This window comes from Camelus ferus, chromosome 2 (assembly GCF_009834535.1).
Source record: "Camelus ferus isolate YT-003-E chromosome 2, BCGSAC_Cfer_1.0, whole genome shotgun sequence".
Lineage (NCBI taxonomy): Eukaryota > Metazoa > Chordata > Mammalia > Artiodactyla > Camelidae > Camelus > Camelus ferus.
In genome coordinates, this window is record NC_045697.1 from 7,861,482 (window position 1) to 7,879,948 (window position 18,467).

Consider the following 18,467-nt stretch of genomic DNA (forward strand, 5'->3'; position numbering starts at 1 on the left):
ATTCAACACAACATTGTAAAATGACTATAACTCAATAAAAATGTAAATAAATAAATAAATAAATAAATAAATAAATAAATAAATAAATAACATATTTGGGAAAAAATCAACAAAAAAGTAAGATTTGTATACCAAAAATGACAACATAATGCTAAAGGAATCAGAAATCTAAAGAAATGGAATGACATTAACATTCACACATTGGAAGACTAAATATTGTTAGCATGGCATGATTCCCTAGATTGACTACATCTTCAATATTTCCTATCAAAATTATAGCTGTCTTCTTCACACAAATTGATAAACTGATCCTGAAGTATGTATAAAAATACAAAAGAACAAGACTAACCAGACAAATGTTTCATAAAAAGAATGAAGTTTGAAGACTCACACTTCTTAATTCAAAACCTACTAAAAAGCTGCCTTCATCAAGACAGTATGGTTCTAAAGGTTCTAAAATGGAAAGAGTCATATAGATCAATGGAATAGCACTGATAGTTCAAAAATAAGCCTTTATATTTATAGTCAATTGATTTTGACAATAGTGACAAGATAATCCAATGGGGAAAGAATAATCATTTTAACAAATGGTGCTGGGACTACTAGATAATTACATGTAAAGGAAAAAATTTAAAACTCTACCTTACACCATACAGAAAGTTTGTCTCAAAAAATGTAATAAAACCTACACGTAAGAGCTAAAATTATAAAACCCTTAGAAGAAAAAAAGGTGAAAATATTTGTGACTTTAGGTTGGACAATAGTTTCTTATATATGACAACAAAAGTATAAATGACAAAATATAAATTAAATATCATAAAAAATTAAAAAATTTTAAACATAAGCGCATCAAACACCTTTAATAAACATGAAGGACAGCCTATAAACGATCCTGTGGGACAAAATATTTACAAATCTTGTATTTTATAAGGGACTCGTATTCAAAATAAAAGAATCTATTACAAATTAAAATATAGAGCTAACCCAATTCAAATGTGGGCAAAGTGTTTGCATAGACATTTCTAAAAGAAGATACAGAAGTAGTTAATAAGCACATGAAAAGACACTCAAAATCATAAATAATTTATGAGAACTCAGTTCAAAATACAACAAAATCCATTTTCATACTCATAGATATGACAAATCAAACAAAGCAGATAAGTGTTGGTGAGGTGGTGGGAAAACCTGGAATGTAAAGTGTTGCAGCCATTTTGGCAGATCTCAAAATCTTAGAGTTACCATATGAGCCAGCAATTTCACTTCTAGTTATTACAAGGTAATAATAAAAAAAATCTTAACAAAAATGTGTACGTGAATGTTCACAGCAGCATTATTTACAACAGCCAAAAAGTACAAACAAATGCCCGTTGACCAGTGAATGGTAAATAAAACGTAGTCTCCCCATACAGTGGAATATTATTCTATCATGAAAGAGAATAAAGCATTGATTCATGCTGCCACATGAGTAAACCTGGCACACAGCACGCTAAGTGATGAAGGCTAGATACACAAAAACATTCAATGTGTGATTCCATTTATTTGAAACATCCAGAATATACAAATTCTTTGAGATGGAATGTATACTGGTTGTTGTCAGGGTCTTGGGGAAGTAGGGAATGGAGAATGAATGCTAATGGGTATGAGTTTTGTTTTTTTTTTGAGTTTTAAAAATGTTCTTCAATTATGTAGTAAGAGTAGTTGTTTTCCCTTAAAAGCCACTGAAGTGTACACTTTGAAATGGTGAATTCTTATATAAATTGTATCTCAACTAAAACTAGTATGTTGAGTTATAATGCTGAATAGCTGAGCTCCAACCCCAAAGTCTCCTGAAGTCATGTACTTAAAATACACAAAGACGCATATCAATGCTCTTCATTCAAGTGTAAAGTATTAATATTGGACTAAATGTAGAGTTATCAGGTGTTAAATTTTGATGGTAATGATATTGGCCACTTACTATGTGCCAGGTGATTTACTAAGCACCTCATCTACTTTACCTGCAGAAGTTAGAATAGTGGTTGCCAGGGGTGGTTGTGGTGGCAAGAGAGTGGGGAGGCTGAGTCACCATTAACAATCATGGAGTTTCTTTTGCAGTGATTAAAATATAAAATTTGATATCACTGATGGTTCTTCAGGTCTGTGAATATACTAAAAAAAACACTGGATTGCATAGTTTAAAGATCAAATTTCATGATATATGAATTATATCCAAATAAAACTCATTAAAAAGAAAAAAAAGGAGATTTTAATCAAAGAAATAACAATAATTTTATCATTTATTAATATTAATTGTACTGATATTAAGAATAATTCACAATTACTAATATTTTATTTGTCTCAGACTTTGAGCTAAGTGCTTTTTCATCTTTAGTCATTAAATAACCCCAGGTAGTGCCATCAGTATCTTTAGCATCCTTAGTGTACAGATGAGAAGACTTAAGTTTCAATGTGGTTCATATCTTTTCTGGAGACAAACAACTAGAAAGCGCTAGTACCAGGATGCAGATCCCAGTATAAAATCCCAGAACTAGAGCTTTACATCTCTAAACCATGTGCCTCTTTGCATTTGAGATTATCTTGCTTTAGTTACTGCTATTCCATCCTACTGCTTTTGTCACCATGGTAAGATTGCACACTGGGGAGCCTCTCTCTGCAATGATGTTTTCCATCACTTTCTCTCAAGGCACACCAGTTTCTAGTACTTCCTCTCTGGAATTCTGTCATTGGGTCAGTTTTCTGTGGTTTGTCATGCAGTTCATATGGCTTTGACATGAACCGACCTCTTGATTTGTTGGAGGTCCTTTGACCAGGAAAACCAAGTAGTCACTTGAGTGAATCCAAAAGAAAGGAAGCCATGTGATGGGATGTTAAGCCTGCAGAAGGGTTGAGGACCTCAGTGGGCTCTCTCGATCCTAGACTGTTAACATCTCGAATGTCAGTGTCCTTTTGTGTAGATGGTGGAAGAGATCCTCTTCTTGTTCCACAGCTCCATGTAAAGGGACATCAATTAATGTAACATATTTGACATGTCTTTGCCCTTTCAATCTTTCCATTCTGAAGAGGAATCTGTTATCTAACTTGAGAACTTGAATTGGGTCTTCACAGAGCTGTTTTATTTTTCTCTTCTTCCACTTCTCTCTAATATCTGGATGTCTGAGGGAACATGTACTCTCTTCTACTCTAAGCTATGAGACAAGTTTAATGGTGAGTCATGCCCCTTTGAGCATGGAAGGGAATGGTTGATGAGATTTGGGAATGGAGACACAGTGCTGAGATTGTCTAGTATTGCCTGTGAGTGGATGTGGAAGTCTTTCTAAATGTGGAACTCCTGTGTTTCACAGACGGGTTAACACACCTAAGCCGTCTTCACCATCATAATCTGTATCAACAGCAAGCCTGTCATTTTGATCCCCTCTTGCATGACTTGAACTTTCTTCATACTGGTTTTTAACTCAGGCAGAGGAGGAGGTCCGTTCTTTAGCTCCCAAATAGGATCTAAGGGACAGGAAGCACAGGGCAGACTTCTCAGTAGATTCTAGTCTAGACTTTAAACTGAAGAGGCTAGAGGTGCTCCAGGATAACTTGTGCCCCAGCCCTGCTCACCAGAAAAGGATTAAGGGCTAACATCTCAAGTAATGTGTGCAATGCTACTATATAATAGACTTAATCCTGGGGACTGTATGTTTATAAATCCAAGGGCCTGGGTAGATGATATACAAATAGAGAGCTGTATCAACATTTGATGATTTGGGGTTCTACTGATATATTTTTTATTACATTCCAATGAATTGTGTGTACATGTGTGTGTATGTGTGTGTATGTGTATGTGTGTGGCTTCATCTCGTTATTTTATTACACAAACAAGATTTGTAAAGTGGTCCTAGTTTTATAGTATTTGAAGCTAGATTTCAGTGATTATAATTTCTAAAGAGCACCCCAATTCCACTGAGGGCTCCTCAGGGAAGAAGAATATTAAGAAGATTAATTGTCAGAACTATAATTAAAAAATAAAAAGCTATTTGGTTTTTATAATGGCTGTGAAATGGAAAAGTGAAGATTCTTGAAGTTTAAAGCATTAAAAAAGCCCAGAATTCAACTGAGACCATTGCTTTTCTTTCATTAGAAGGTACATGACAATTTCTCCTGCAATTTTAGAAGAGAAAAGTTATATATCTCTTGAGTTAGCTGGAGAGTAGAGTTGCAATACTGGGGCTTTCTCTTTTTCTCATGGATCTCAAGTCTAACACCACATACTCCCTTATGCTAATCTTTGAGACCACTGTACTTCTTTTAATTCTCTTTCATAGTACTCAGTTCAGCATTCTTTAAATGAATAGTGTATTAATGGAATATTGTTGAATATACTTAAGAGATGCTTTGCCTACATTGAACTGATTCCATTCCTAATGTGTGAAAATGAAACTTGTTTCACTTATTCCCAGACTATTCTCTGCATGGTCAGAGCAAGTGAACACTCTAAAATATGAATCTAACCATATCATTTTGCAGCATAAAATCTTTCAAGGACCCCCTATGGTCTACGAAATGAAACCTAGACTTTGGAATACAGCAGATAATATCCACCATCTTTTCTTGCCTATTCTCCCGGACGATCCATTGCTGCTGCAGCCTTATGTGTATTTTCCATCCACTTTAAACTGCTTATGCTTCGCAAGCATGTGCCCTGGTGTCTTGGAAAAGTCTGTTTACTCTTCCAGGAGCAGTTTTCTCCTTTCCCCTGATACACCTGCTTAAACCTGGCACTCTACTATACATTCTTAAAAACCCAGAAAAAGCATCTTTCCAGTACAACTTCTCTGACTGCTGCAATTTGTTAACCATTCCCTCTTCTGTGCGAGTACTAAAGCTCAAACTCAAACTTGATTAAAGTCTCTTTCCCTTCAATTACTAGCATTGCGACCTTAGGTAAATGACTTGACCTCATAAAGTTCAGTTGCATTACCTATGAGCTAATAAGAATGCCAATACTTAGTGTGTTATGACGGCTTACGGATTTGATACAGTTCAGTTTCCTAGCATTCACTGTGCCTGAAACATGAAAAACTCAATACACATGGATGGTATTATTATTATTATTATTATTATTATTATTATTATTATTATTATTATTATTATTATTATTATCATCACTGTTGTTCTATTCCTGTATCCTCCCCCAACTTTCAGAAGAGCTTAAAGTCCTGGGCCAGGGGAAAGATCTGAGCGGGGAGCTTCTAGTGTCCTCCAATCCTCTCTTACACTGATAACTGAGAGGAGCCTTTACAGTGATTCAGTCCCAGGCTATTTCTAGATCACTTTGCCATCAAATAGCACAGGCAACACCATGTGCTTGGCCGTTGGTGTACTTAATACTGACATGGACTCTAATCAAAGTCAGTGGGAGATACAACCGATACATGCCATACCCAGAAGCTCTGGGATATTTAGACCTACATTTACCATTTTATTCTAAGCTCAAATTCTTTTTCTTAAGACTTCCCTTTTTTCTGTGACATAAGTATTTTTCGATACCTTCCTCCAATGTGGCAATCACTTGGTGTTCCCTCTCTAATTACTATTTACTTCATTTCCATATAATTTTTGTTTAAGAAATCTGTACTGTAATGTGGAATTCTCATATTAAGGCATCTGGGAAGTACATGTGCAGTTCAGCTTTTATCTAAAACCTCACTTGATGCAGTGAAATTCCCAGAATATTTTTGGCTCATCTTTCTGCTGTGGTCACAGGAAAGGACATTGTTTTATAACCATGGAACATTTTTTCCAGCCCAATTTTATTTTCCATTGCATGAGGTTCTGAAACAGTAATACAGCACAAGAAATAGCCAAAATGCACCACTTAAACAACAAAAAATAAGTGTTTATTTGCTCAAGCATCTGGATGGTCAGACAGGTCATGCCTCTGATGTTCACCTATCAGCTGTTCATTTGTCTGAGAGTTGGTTATCTATTGACAAAGTCATTAGGCAAAGAGTACGATTACAGAAAAAAATGAAGAATTTGAGCCACTGATGAGATCAATCTATTGTGACATTCATAGACATGTAAAATGTTCTTCTAATTTAACCCTTTAACTCACTTAATTTTTACTGACTTGTATTGATATCTTTTTCTTTGACTATATCATAGATTCTTCCTGCCAATACACAAACACTATGATTAATATATCTATGTTATCATCCCTGTTCTACCTGTCCAGTTGGAAAGGAAATCCCAGAAATCAGAAACCTTGTCTAGGAAATTGTAAATGTTATCTCTCCTGATGTCCCAGGTAAGGTTTCATGCTGCTCTAGAACAGGATTTGGCAAACTGTGGCCCATAGACCAGATGATTACTACTGCCTGTTATTATATGGCCCATGAGCTAAGAATATTTTTAAGGTGCTAAAAAGAATTCAAACAAGAATAATATTTAGAAACACATGAAAATAATATAGCATTCAAATTTGAATGTCTATAAATAAAATTTTATTGGAGCCTGCTACACACATTTATGTATTGTTTGTGGCTATTTTCCCATTACAGCAGAGTTGAGTAGTTGATGCAGATTATATTACTCACAAAGCCTAGACTATATGACCCTTTATGGTGGAAAAAAAAGCCAACCTCTGCTCTAGGCAGTTTGCTGCTTGGGTTTATCTCTTTGTCTTTACCAACAGCTCTCTGTTTTTCCCACCTAGAAGGGGACTTCATAACTGAAGAGTACAGTAGTAGAGCTGGCTTCAAGTGCTGAAACTAATGACTTAAGGATTTTGTCTTGCTTCTTCTATCCTCAGCTTTGTTTGCCCCCATGAAATTTCCATTCTTATGGGGACAGGATGTCTGCCAGAAGCTCCAGGTTTACCCTCAGTCCTCAATGCAACCCTCTCACCATGAGTGAATTTTATTTTCTTAGCATTTCAACAAAAACATTACACTGAGTTGGTTCTTATCTACTCTGGTTGGATCACTTGTTTATTCTTGAACCAATCACAGAAAGAAGGGGTATGCTATGATCTTATTGAACATAGTTGGGTTACATATAAATCCAGCACATGAGGAAGTTGTCAAGTCCATTAAAAAAAAAAACAAAAACTAAAAAGACTAAGAAGAGAAAAGAGTACTTATCCAGTGTTTGTTGGGCATTGCTACCTGAAAGGCAGAACATATGCTGCTTGGGAATAAAACCCAATTGCCACTAGATGATCTAAAAGTAGAATCTTTAAATATATGTATATATATACCTTTCATTTGAAAGAAAAATATAATTAAATTAATGTTGTAAAGTAAATCTGTGCTGGAAAACAAATGGAACCCTTAAATTTTCTTGGTATTCAATCAAAACAAAGAATGAGTTTTGTAGTAAGAATGAGTTTATAAACAGCTTTTCATAGAAAATAGAGTTTTATAAAAAGTAATTTTACATCTAAATTTTGAAATCTCTATCATTGATTTTTATCACTAAAAGCGCTTATTTTTTATTTGTATTGAATTCAATATATGATTCACTAGCCACCTAAAAAATGCCAGATGTTATTTAGTCTCTTAGACATTTGTAAGAGGACTATGACTTGGCCTTGATTTCAAGATGGTTACTCTCAAGGGAGGAAAATAGAAAATTAAAATACAGAGTAACAAATAAAAATACATAAAAGTTGCAATGACAGGATGGAGAAGAATAAACCTAATTTGTTCTTTGGGAAAGGGTACATTTGTTACACAGGAGGTGACATCTGCCTGTCTTAAATGCCAAAAAGATTTTTCCAATTAGATTCCTCACTAATCCGTGAAGAATTAGCCTGGGAAAATTCACTAGGCTTCTCAAATAACTTTACTTCTAACATTTCAAAGGATTCTTTCAAGAATTAGGTAAATCATTGTGTCTAGAGCAAAAGTCTAGCTATATAATGCTCTCTTTTATGTAAAAAGAGAACATAAGGAAACATACACATATCTGACCATTCATGTGAAAAGAAAGCCAAGAAGGATAAAGCAGAAATCACTAGACTGCTTATCTCCCGAAGGGAATAAAAACAGAGTGGGATGGGTGGGAGGATGCGACTCGGGTGTAAAGAGTGATACTTCTCTAAATTTAGCTTTTTGTACAATTCTAACTTTGAACATTTTTATAATTTAAAAATGACTAAAATTACCAATAATGAAGAGGAAGCCAAAAGAAATGTCCTAAAAAGCAAATGGAAGAAAATTGTATTACAGGTAAGTAGCATAAAATATTAAATCAGAAGAGGGAGATAATTAAGATGACTTTGAAGTAACATTTAAAAAAAAATATATATATATATACAGTAAGACTATAGCTCAAGAAAACTATACACAAATATTTTTTGTTAGTAGGTGTGTGTTCACATTGATTTGGGTTAGCATTGCTAAAACTATTTTATTTGTATTTGATGATGGAGCTAATAAGTAAATATATACTTCAAATAATAAATGCCACGTTTCTCACTGTCTAGGAAAAAAGTTACAAATAAGGGAAGAGGAAAGGGTAGAATCTTTTAATGTTATGTTAAAATTGGAGGTATGTGTATTAAATGTCTGCTTTAAATACATATGTATACACATTAGATAGGTAGACAGATGATAGATTTAGAAAAATAAATTTGTGCATACATATCCATATTTCTTAACTCTGTGTACGGAGAGAAACTAGAAGCAATGATACCCCAATACCAGTGAGCACATTCATCACCAAAGGTTGGTTTCTAAGTACCATTCTTAAATAAAGGAACTGGAGAAATGGCTGATTAGGGCAGAGGAAGTACCAGAGGAGCCTGAAATATCTTGTAGCACCAGAAAGGAAGGACGTACTTAGAACTTGGTGAAGACATTTCAAAAATGCACAAAAGACAGCTTGAAAGAGCTCTCAATGGCCAAATTTTGTGCATATTGAGTAAAATAATAACAACAAAAAGATACAACCTTAGGAAAAAATAGAATCCTTTGTGTCTATGCTGAAATCATTAAAATAATTGAATAAACAAATACATAGAAGATAAGGGAAAGCTCTCCTTTACAAGAGAATTCCAACCAATAAATATTTTTTAAATGATGGAAATAGGAAAACAGCATTGGCCAAACTCTAAAGCAACATTTTTTTTCAGGAAAGAATCATTAATGAGTAATAAAATTAATGATATAATAGATATGATGAAAAATGAGATATTTACACAATCTAAAAGTAACTTTCGCAGGATACTTAATTACAAAGGGGAATATAGTAAATTACAGTGGAGAAACTTGGAAGACATCATTTCAATTAAGTGATCAAAGTTATCATCACTAGTGGAAAAAAAAACATTGTCTCTTCTTGCTATCATTCACGAAGATGGACACATCATTTCTGTGATATTCCTATCAAAAATACATAACTAAATTTTAAAAATGTATTCTACAAAGTCAAAAGAAGTCATTTCAAATGTCTGGCCAATGGTCTTCAAAAGTGTCAGGTCATAGAAGACTACAGGAGACAAAAATTGTGTTTGAATTAAGTACAGGATCCTAGGCTCGATTCTGAATAAGGAAAAGGGTATTAGTGGAATAATCAGAAAGTTTTGAATGTGTTCTCTGGACTAGATAATAGCAATGTGTCGATGTTAATTCATACCATTGTACTGTGGCTAAGTGAGAAGTTGACATTTGGACTCGTGACAAGGTTCCTCAACCTCAGAATTATTGATATCTAGGTCTGGATGATTCTGTTTTGGGGGGCTGCCCCGTGCGTTACAGAATGTTTAGCAGCATCCTTGGCCTCTACCATCTAGATGACAGTAGCACACCCTTTTCGTTGTGACAACCAAAAACGTATCCAGACATTGCCAAATATCCTTGGGGAAGAAGGCATAAAATCTTCCCCAGTTGAGAACTACTGATCCATGGGGATTCTTTGTGCTGTTTTTCAGCACTCTTTCATGAGACTGAATTTATCTTAAAATTAAAAGTTTAAAAACTGTGTGAAAATGCCTAGCACAGCACCAGTAACATAGTGAGCAATAAGTATGTAATGATCCTTAAAATCTTGTGACTGGACCTCTCTGGAGGTCCGTATATAGTTCTAAGTCCTGTGTTTCAATGAGAAATTCAACAGATCTACTCAATTAATCACAGATTTAATGACAGACACTTTAAGTGCAAAAACTACTGCATTTTGACACCTCCACCTCCAGATTTATCTGCTCAGCATCCAAACAATGTCTATCTCTGTGGCAGGTCAATCCCGTCTTTGCAATTTAATGTTCCTTATTCCTCCGGGCTTCCTCAGAATGCAAACGTTTTCTATTTGGGTTAATTTCACAGTTAGAATCTCACCAAAACCTTATTATTCTTTTTTTTTCCAAGGATCAGCTCTGCTGAATGCTAGGTGTGGATAATAACAGGAAAACTTGTAATATTATTTCACAGAACTTTAAAACACAATATTACCTCCAGGAAAATGGAAGCAGAATTTGGATTAAAAACAGATCTTGTTACCCTTCAGTCTGACCCTTCTCAGACTCCAGATTTTGACAGCCTGCATTGCTACACGTATTGCTCACAACTGCCAGTTGTTCAGTGACAAAGGAGAAGGGTGAACATACTAGTAACAGGCCTGTATTTAGTGATACACAGTTGGCTCAGAGAGAAAGGGAAATAAGAGGAAGACAAAGAGGAGAGACAGGAATCAGAAGACAGAAACAGTGACTGAGCATGCAGCAGAGGAAGCGACAGAGATACAGGACAAGAGAAATGAAGTGCTAGCCGTGGTCAAGTTTGAGAACATGATAGACTAAAAGAAAAGAGATGGAACAAGAGAGCTGGCTGTCTCTTGTCAGGAACAGGAGAGGAACAAAGAGAGAGAGAGAATATGAATGAGAAAGAAAGAGAAAAAACAAAGAAACATGCAATGAAAGAGAAGACAAAGATACCCTGAGGTTCCGAGCTTTAATTGATGAGTTAGGGTTTATCCAGGAGAAAAGGGCTCAGCATATTGAGAAATCTGGAAATGACAAATTATGAAAAATTAATATACCTAGAAATATCTGGTGCAAAAATGAGAAGACCTAATGGGAACATACAGTGATCTCCAATATTCACAGGAATTCTATTTAGAGACAAGGACAATTAAACATGAAATCTGTGTTTGCTCCTATGGCTCTGGTGAATAATGGACGGAGGAATAGGATTATAAGGACATACAGTCTCTAAAAAGTGAGTTGTTCAACAATTGACTGAGGATTTCCTAAGCACCTCCCATCACTTGTCAACACTAGGGAAGAGCTGTGTTTCCTCTGTAACAGAAAATAAGACTAGTGTCCCATACAATTTATTATTCAAAGTCAGACGCCTTTGAAAGTTAAAAGGGGTTCATTTATAATTACTTTTGGACAATAAGTTTAAATCAGAACTCTTCTGGGCAAACTGGAATATATGGTAATTCGGAGGAGGACTAGCTAATTTCTGAGACGATTTTCAATGTTCTGGCCCAAATCAACGTTTCCTTTTTTGACTGGTCATTTCACTAGTGCATTTCTCAGCCACTTGAAACTGGAGTGGGGACCAGGTATCCTTATGTATTATCATAAATAAAAACTAATACAGTAATTAGAGAACAGTGTAAATTAATATCTTTAAATCTCAAGTTTTTAATTAATTACTTGATTAATCCAGTGAACAATGGTTGAATGTGCCTTATATGCCAGCCACGTGCACTGTGTGGTGCTCTGGCTTATGTAAACACGTTTCTGGATCAGTATAAATGAATATTAAGTGAATGGCAGAACTAGATTTGAACCAGTTATCACTGAACTGTTAACTACAGATATAGATAGTTGGTAGATACAAAGATAGACAGACAGACAGACAGACAGATGGCTGGACGAATGGATAGAGAAATACACGTTTGGTTTAAACAGCAGAAATTAAGTTTCACACAGTCCTGGAGGCTGGAAGCTCAGGGTGTAGGCCGTGTTGGTGTTCTCTGAGGTCTATCTGTGAGGGAAGGATCTGTTCCAGGATTTCTCTCCTTCACTTGTAAACAACTGTCTTCTCCCTGTTTGGTCCTCATGCAGTCATCCTCTGGTGTCTCCTCCACTTCTTATAAGGGCACGGATCATGCTGGATTAGAGCCCCATCCTAATGGTCTCGTTTAACTTTATCACCTTTTGAAAGATCTTATCTATAAACGCAGTCATATTCTGAGGTACTAGGGGTTGGGACTTCAACATGTGAATTTTGAAGGGGACACAATTCAGCCCATATAACTTGTCATTTATTTTAGGATGAAGAACAAATTATGTTCCATGATAAACACACCCAGCCCTTATTTTTCTCTTTGGTCAGTTTTCATAGGACAATCTCCTTGTTACCTGCAGTTCAGCTGCCCTGACCACTTCTCTGTGGCTCGTGAGGATTATGCCCTCTCCTCCCTGAGGTTGCTTGCATTTGCTGAAACATTCTCTCTCTCCCTCTACCTTAGTCTAATAATTTTACTACATAAAGGCAGACCACTGTCAGAGATTCTCAACATTAAGCTTTGGGGAGATTTGGATTTTACCATCTTCCTCCAACTCTGTCCAGCCTGTCTTGGGGTGCCATGGAATTCCCTTGCCCCGTAGCATCTAACTACAAGGAATCCTACTTTCATATCACTGCTTTGCTGTTATGTGTTAAATGCAACCAGATCGTTCTCTTTAATCCCCACAATCTTCCATTACTTTTATTTTGTTTTGTTTTCTTGAAATATATTAGACACATAACATCGTGCAAGTTTCATGTGTATAATGTGTTAATTTCATACATTTATATACTGCAATATAATTCCTTTTGTAGAATTGGCTAACATCCATATTATATCACATAATTATTATTTATTTTTTATGGCGAGAACAATAAAGATCTAGTCTCTTAAGTTTGATGTTTACAATACAGTGCTGTACTATATCTTTTTCTGTATCTATAATCATCATACTGTGCACTATATCTCCAGGACTTGTTTATCTATTAGTTGCAAGTTTGTGCCCTTAAACAACATTCCTCCTCTTTCCCCTTTCTTCAGCCATATATTGTAAAAAGAAAAAGAAAAAAAAAAATGAAAGAGGAGAGATTGATAAAAGGAAGGAAGGGAGGAAGGAAGACAGAGAGGGAGACAAAAAGATACACTCAGTTTGATACTTGTTACCCCAAACACAAGCAAAACCACTCCATGTGATCTATGCGATGACATAGCCATAGGGATGTGCAAATGGAATCCAACACCTAAAATTACGGCCGCCCGTAGAACAGTGAGCAATTTGAACTGCCCAACCCACATAGGCTGCGACTGAAGGAAGAGAGGATTACCGAAGAAAGTTGGGGAAGCTGATACCAGAAGAAAAGGGAAGAGAGCTGGACAGTAAAACGTAACATTTACCACACACCTCGTCTTTAGACATCATAAGGCAAAAGTGCTTCGTAAGATGGGGCAACAAAACAATATATTTGGTAGGTTTTTTATCTGTATTGGGGTCTATGTCTCTTTGGGACAGTCACAGTTTCTTGAACTTTTTCAATGCAAAATCGATTAGAAGGTAAATGCATTCTGAGTGAAATAAAGTATCTATCAATTTCCCAACTCAGAACCTCTGAGAAAACGACTGCAAGTGTGGAGATTATGTATTTGAAATCCTCAGTGTACAGGATGTGCTTACTACATATGAATTTGCCTCCCTGTTCCTCCTCTTCATTCTCTCTGCCATCTCATCCTTTCACTTTTCATTAATCTAAAACCCTGGCTTTGTCCTTTGAGTCACAATGAACGAGTCTCTCTCTCCATGATGTTCAGCCTCACTGATACCCTCTTCTCCAATTTAAATGTCTAAAACTCTTTCAAGGGTTGCTTCCACAGCTGGTTTCTAAACCTCTTTAAAGTGTGATTGCCCACAGCTGGATGCATACTGATTCATCAATAATGAAAGAGGACACAGGGTTATGGATGATATTTAATTATATATACTAATCCAAAATCCTTTTTGTATCCAGCCATTCCCGAACTTCTATGTCTTCAGATCATCTAACTCCTTAAGAGACAGAAATTTGCCCTATTTTATTTTATTTATTTTAGTTTTGTTTTATTTTATTTTATTATACAACTGTATTGAGGTATCATGGATATAGAAAGAACAGTGCATATTTAATGTGTTCAATTCAATAAATTTGGACATATGTATACACCACTGATGCCATCACCACAATCAAGCTAAAAGCCATATCCAACACCGTTCAGTGGGACGTTATGTCCCTTTGCGGTTGTTCTTTTTGTTTTGTTGTGTTTTTGTGATAAGAAGGCTTAAGAGACCTACTCTCTGAATGTAATCTGAAGTGCACCAACTACAGCTCAGCTGGTGGAGTGTAGGACTTGACCCTTTTCTTTTTAAATCTGTTTAAGATTTCTCTAATGCTCTGTATCTTCACTCCCTTGTATAATGTCCTTGAAGATGACTCATTATTTGTGAGGAAAGCTTATGAGATCAAGAAGGACAAGCATTCTACAATGGAGAGAGAGTAAGATTTGAGACCAGAAACCCTGTGTTCAATGTTAGTCCCTTGTTTCACAGAGGGGGCTATTTTGATAAATCAGTTAGCCATCCAGAGCTTCTGTTTCACCACCTGTAGTAATTGTGATAACAATACTGAATGTTTCACAGTGTAGATGGTTGTAGCTGCCAGCATTATTAAATTATCAAAATATAATTAAATTTATTTTATGATCATTTTTGAAACCATAGGAGGCCAGAGACCCTAACATCATTGTGCTGGAGTATGGAGAAGTTTCTTATCTTGGGCTGATCAGCCATTTAGAATAGGGCCTGAAACCTATATGAAAGTCAAATGTGATGTTTTCTCAAATATGAAGGTCTCTTGAGAATAAAAATAGGGATAAATGATTTTGCTGTTTTGTAGGCAACTGCAGCATTCAGAAATGTAATGCATCAAATATGTTCAAGTGAATCAATATCCTCTCAGTGTGACTTGAGTATAAATCAAAATTTATGACCCAAATATAGCATACTGTGACCAAAGTGAATGAATAAGAGAAAGTGGTATTACAGAAATAAACATTTCTATATCAGAATGGCTGCCCATTAATTTTTATAAAAGGATGGAAAAAATCAGAGCCAGAGGCACTTTTGCATGCAGAGGATAATTTGCTCTTCCCTAAAAATTCAACATGGCAGCAAACTCTGTGAAATTAGAGTACATTTTGTTCATAGTAGATAACAATATGGAAATAATGAGTAAATATATTCAAGGAAATGTACTCATAGATACATATTATCTTAAAATAGAAAATGCTGAAGGAAATCCATTAACAGAGTCTTCACATTATACAAATACGAGGTGAGGTTAACTTGGCCAGGGTCAGAGAGTTGGTTAGCAACAGATGTTACCTTATCAGTTATATGGAAGTCATTACAAAATTTATATTTCATACCCATGTCTCTCTCTCTTAATTACTAACTACATCAATTATATACTTGTAGGTTTACCAAATTTAGCAAATAAAAATTTAGGATACCCAGCTACATGGAATTTCAGATAAAAAGAAAAAGAACAAATAGTTGTTTAGTTAAGTTTGTTTCATGAAATATTTTGCATACTTATATTACAATTATTTATCGTTTAATTAAATTCAAATTTACATGGGAGTCCTGTATTTTATCTCAACCTTATATACTACTATTAAAATATCTTCATTATTGTCACCGTAACCTGCAAGTCAGTGTCTGAAGCTAGGAATTGTGTCTAATAGTTTGGAATAATGCCCTGTGTAGCTAATATCCAGGATTAAGAGCCAAAGAAAATAGTAGTTCAGGATACACATTAGAAATACCAAAATCATTCAATAGAAGGTACAAAATACTTCACGGCTCCTTGAGAATATTCGCTAGGTAGGAAATCAATTTTCTATCACTACTCTTTGTTGTTGTTCGTTCTACATATTTTTGTTGCTGTTTTTTTTTTTTTCCATTGATTCACTTGGTGTTACATAAAATGGGAGGCTGGTTTGTCAATACACACATTTATAACTCCTGAAAGTCAAATTATGTCATTGAAAAAATAGAATTAAAACTCCTTTATCCAAGTGAAAGGTAGGGACACTACCTAGCCTCATCTCAAGAGATGCTATCTAAATAGTATCCAAATGGTATACCATATATACATATATATGTTTGTATATAATTGCAAAGGCAACCAGGTATAAGATGTTAACAATAATTTTCCTATTAAAAGTTGAGAGGAAGAGGAATAGGAGACGGGGATGATGGAGCACAAACAGATCTTTCTGAAGCAATGCTTGTAAAGGCACTGTGCAGTTATATAATAACTACCATAAGAAGTAAATACATAAATTGTTAATAGCAGATGACTCTGGATAGTAAGATTAGTAATGGGGAAATGTAGAATAGGAAACATACTTTTTTATCATAAGGTATTTATATTATTTGTTTTTTTTATGTCATGGACTATTTGATATTTAAAAATGATTTTTAACATATTTTTCTCCCTAGATATTATCTCTGGAACAGCATTTGTGAGTATTTTAATCCTTTATTCATGGATTCACATTTTAGTTACCCTAATAAAACTCTAAGTCTCAGAATGTTCCCTAAAGGATTAGGTATTTTATTTCCTGTTTTATTTACATTCAGCTCAATATTTGCCACATAGCATGTGTCTAACTCTGAAGCATTTTCATGCAGGGTCCAAGAGGACCTCAGTAGGACTGAGCCCCAGTTGGCCTCATAACTGTTCATTAGCATACACTGTATTGAGAGCCTTCTCTTTCCTGCTTCAGTTTCCCATCTCTTAGTGGTGAAAACTGTGACCCTTCTCAAAACAGACTTTTGCACTCAATAGACTGTCAGAGAAATGCAAATCAAAACTACAATGAGGCATCACTTCACACCAGTCACAATGGCCATCATTCAAAAGTCTAGAAATAATAAATGCTGGAGAGGGTGTAGAGAAAAAGGAACCCTCCTACACTGTGAGTGGAAATATTAATTGGTGCAGCCAGTTATAGAGAATAGTGTGGAAGGTCCTCAGAAAACTAAAAATAGAGTTACTATATGATCCTGTAATCCCACTCCTGCACATATATCTGCAGAAAACCCTAATTCAAAAAGATACATGCACCCCAATATTCACAGCAGCACTATTTACAATATTCAAGACACAGAAATAAATTAAATGTCCATAAACAGATAAATGGGTGAAGAAGATGTGGTAAATATAAACAATAAATATTACTCAGCCATAAAAAAGCGTAAAATAACGTCATTTACAGCAACATGGATAGACTTAGAAGTTACCATACTAAGTGAAGTAAGTCAGAGAAAGACAAATGTGATGTATCACTTATATGTGGAGTCTAAAAGAATGATACAAATGAACTCATTTACAAAACAGAAATAGACTCACAGACATAGAAAACAAATTTGTGGTTACCAAAAAGGAAAGTGGGGCTGGTGAAGAGATAAATTGGGAGTTTGAAATTAACATATACTCACTACTTTATATAAAACAGATAAACAACAAGGACCTACTGTAGAGCACAAGGAACTATATTCAATATATTGTAATAACTTCTAATGGAAAAAATCTGAAAAAAATATGTGTGTGTGTAACTGAATCACTTTGCTGTACACCTGAAACTAACACAACATTGTAAATTAACTATACTTCGATTAAAAAAATAGACTATTGCACTCGAAACCTTATATCAGGATCTACTTCAGGGGAAACACAAGCTATGATAATTGGAATCAAGAGTAAAATTATAGACCACAGGAACAAGGATCTGGGATTAGGTTGCTAAATGACCAGATGGCAACATGGCACTATAGTGGGTGGTAAGTCAGTTAACAGAAACGTCAACCATGGTGGATGGTGATGGAATATGTATAGGTGTGAAAGTATGTACTAGGTTATGGGACAATGGAAAATTTAAGGATTCTGGCTGTTAACAAGTGCCCTAGAGCTCTGAAAAAGAAAACGCTAGTCTTGATTTAGGCAACTATTAAAATGGGAACATTGAAAAAGCAAGTAAACTTCAATGAACATGTTTAAAAATGTCCTTAACTTCACCTGGAGAATAGACTTTGCTGAGTATCTGGCCAGGGATTTGACTATAAGGGTTTCAGAGTTAGGATAAAGGCTGAATTCATAGCTCCAGCAAGTCTTCTATAGCTTAGATCCAATGATAGGAAAAGAATAGAACTCTGAAAGCCAGGAAGTGTGACACGTGGGCAGATGTATTTGAATCCTAATGTCCTTAAACCTTCTAGGCTGAAGAGCCAACCTTCTACTAAAGAAGAATGACCTCTCGTTGCATAAAGACCATGCAAGGGCTTCATTCAAGATGAATGCCAACCAATATGATACCGGCCCTTCTCAAGATCTGCTCCTCCCTTCATTGTTCTCATGCTAATA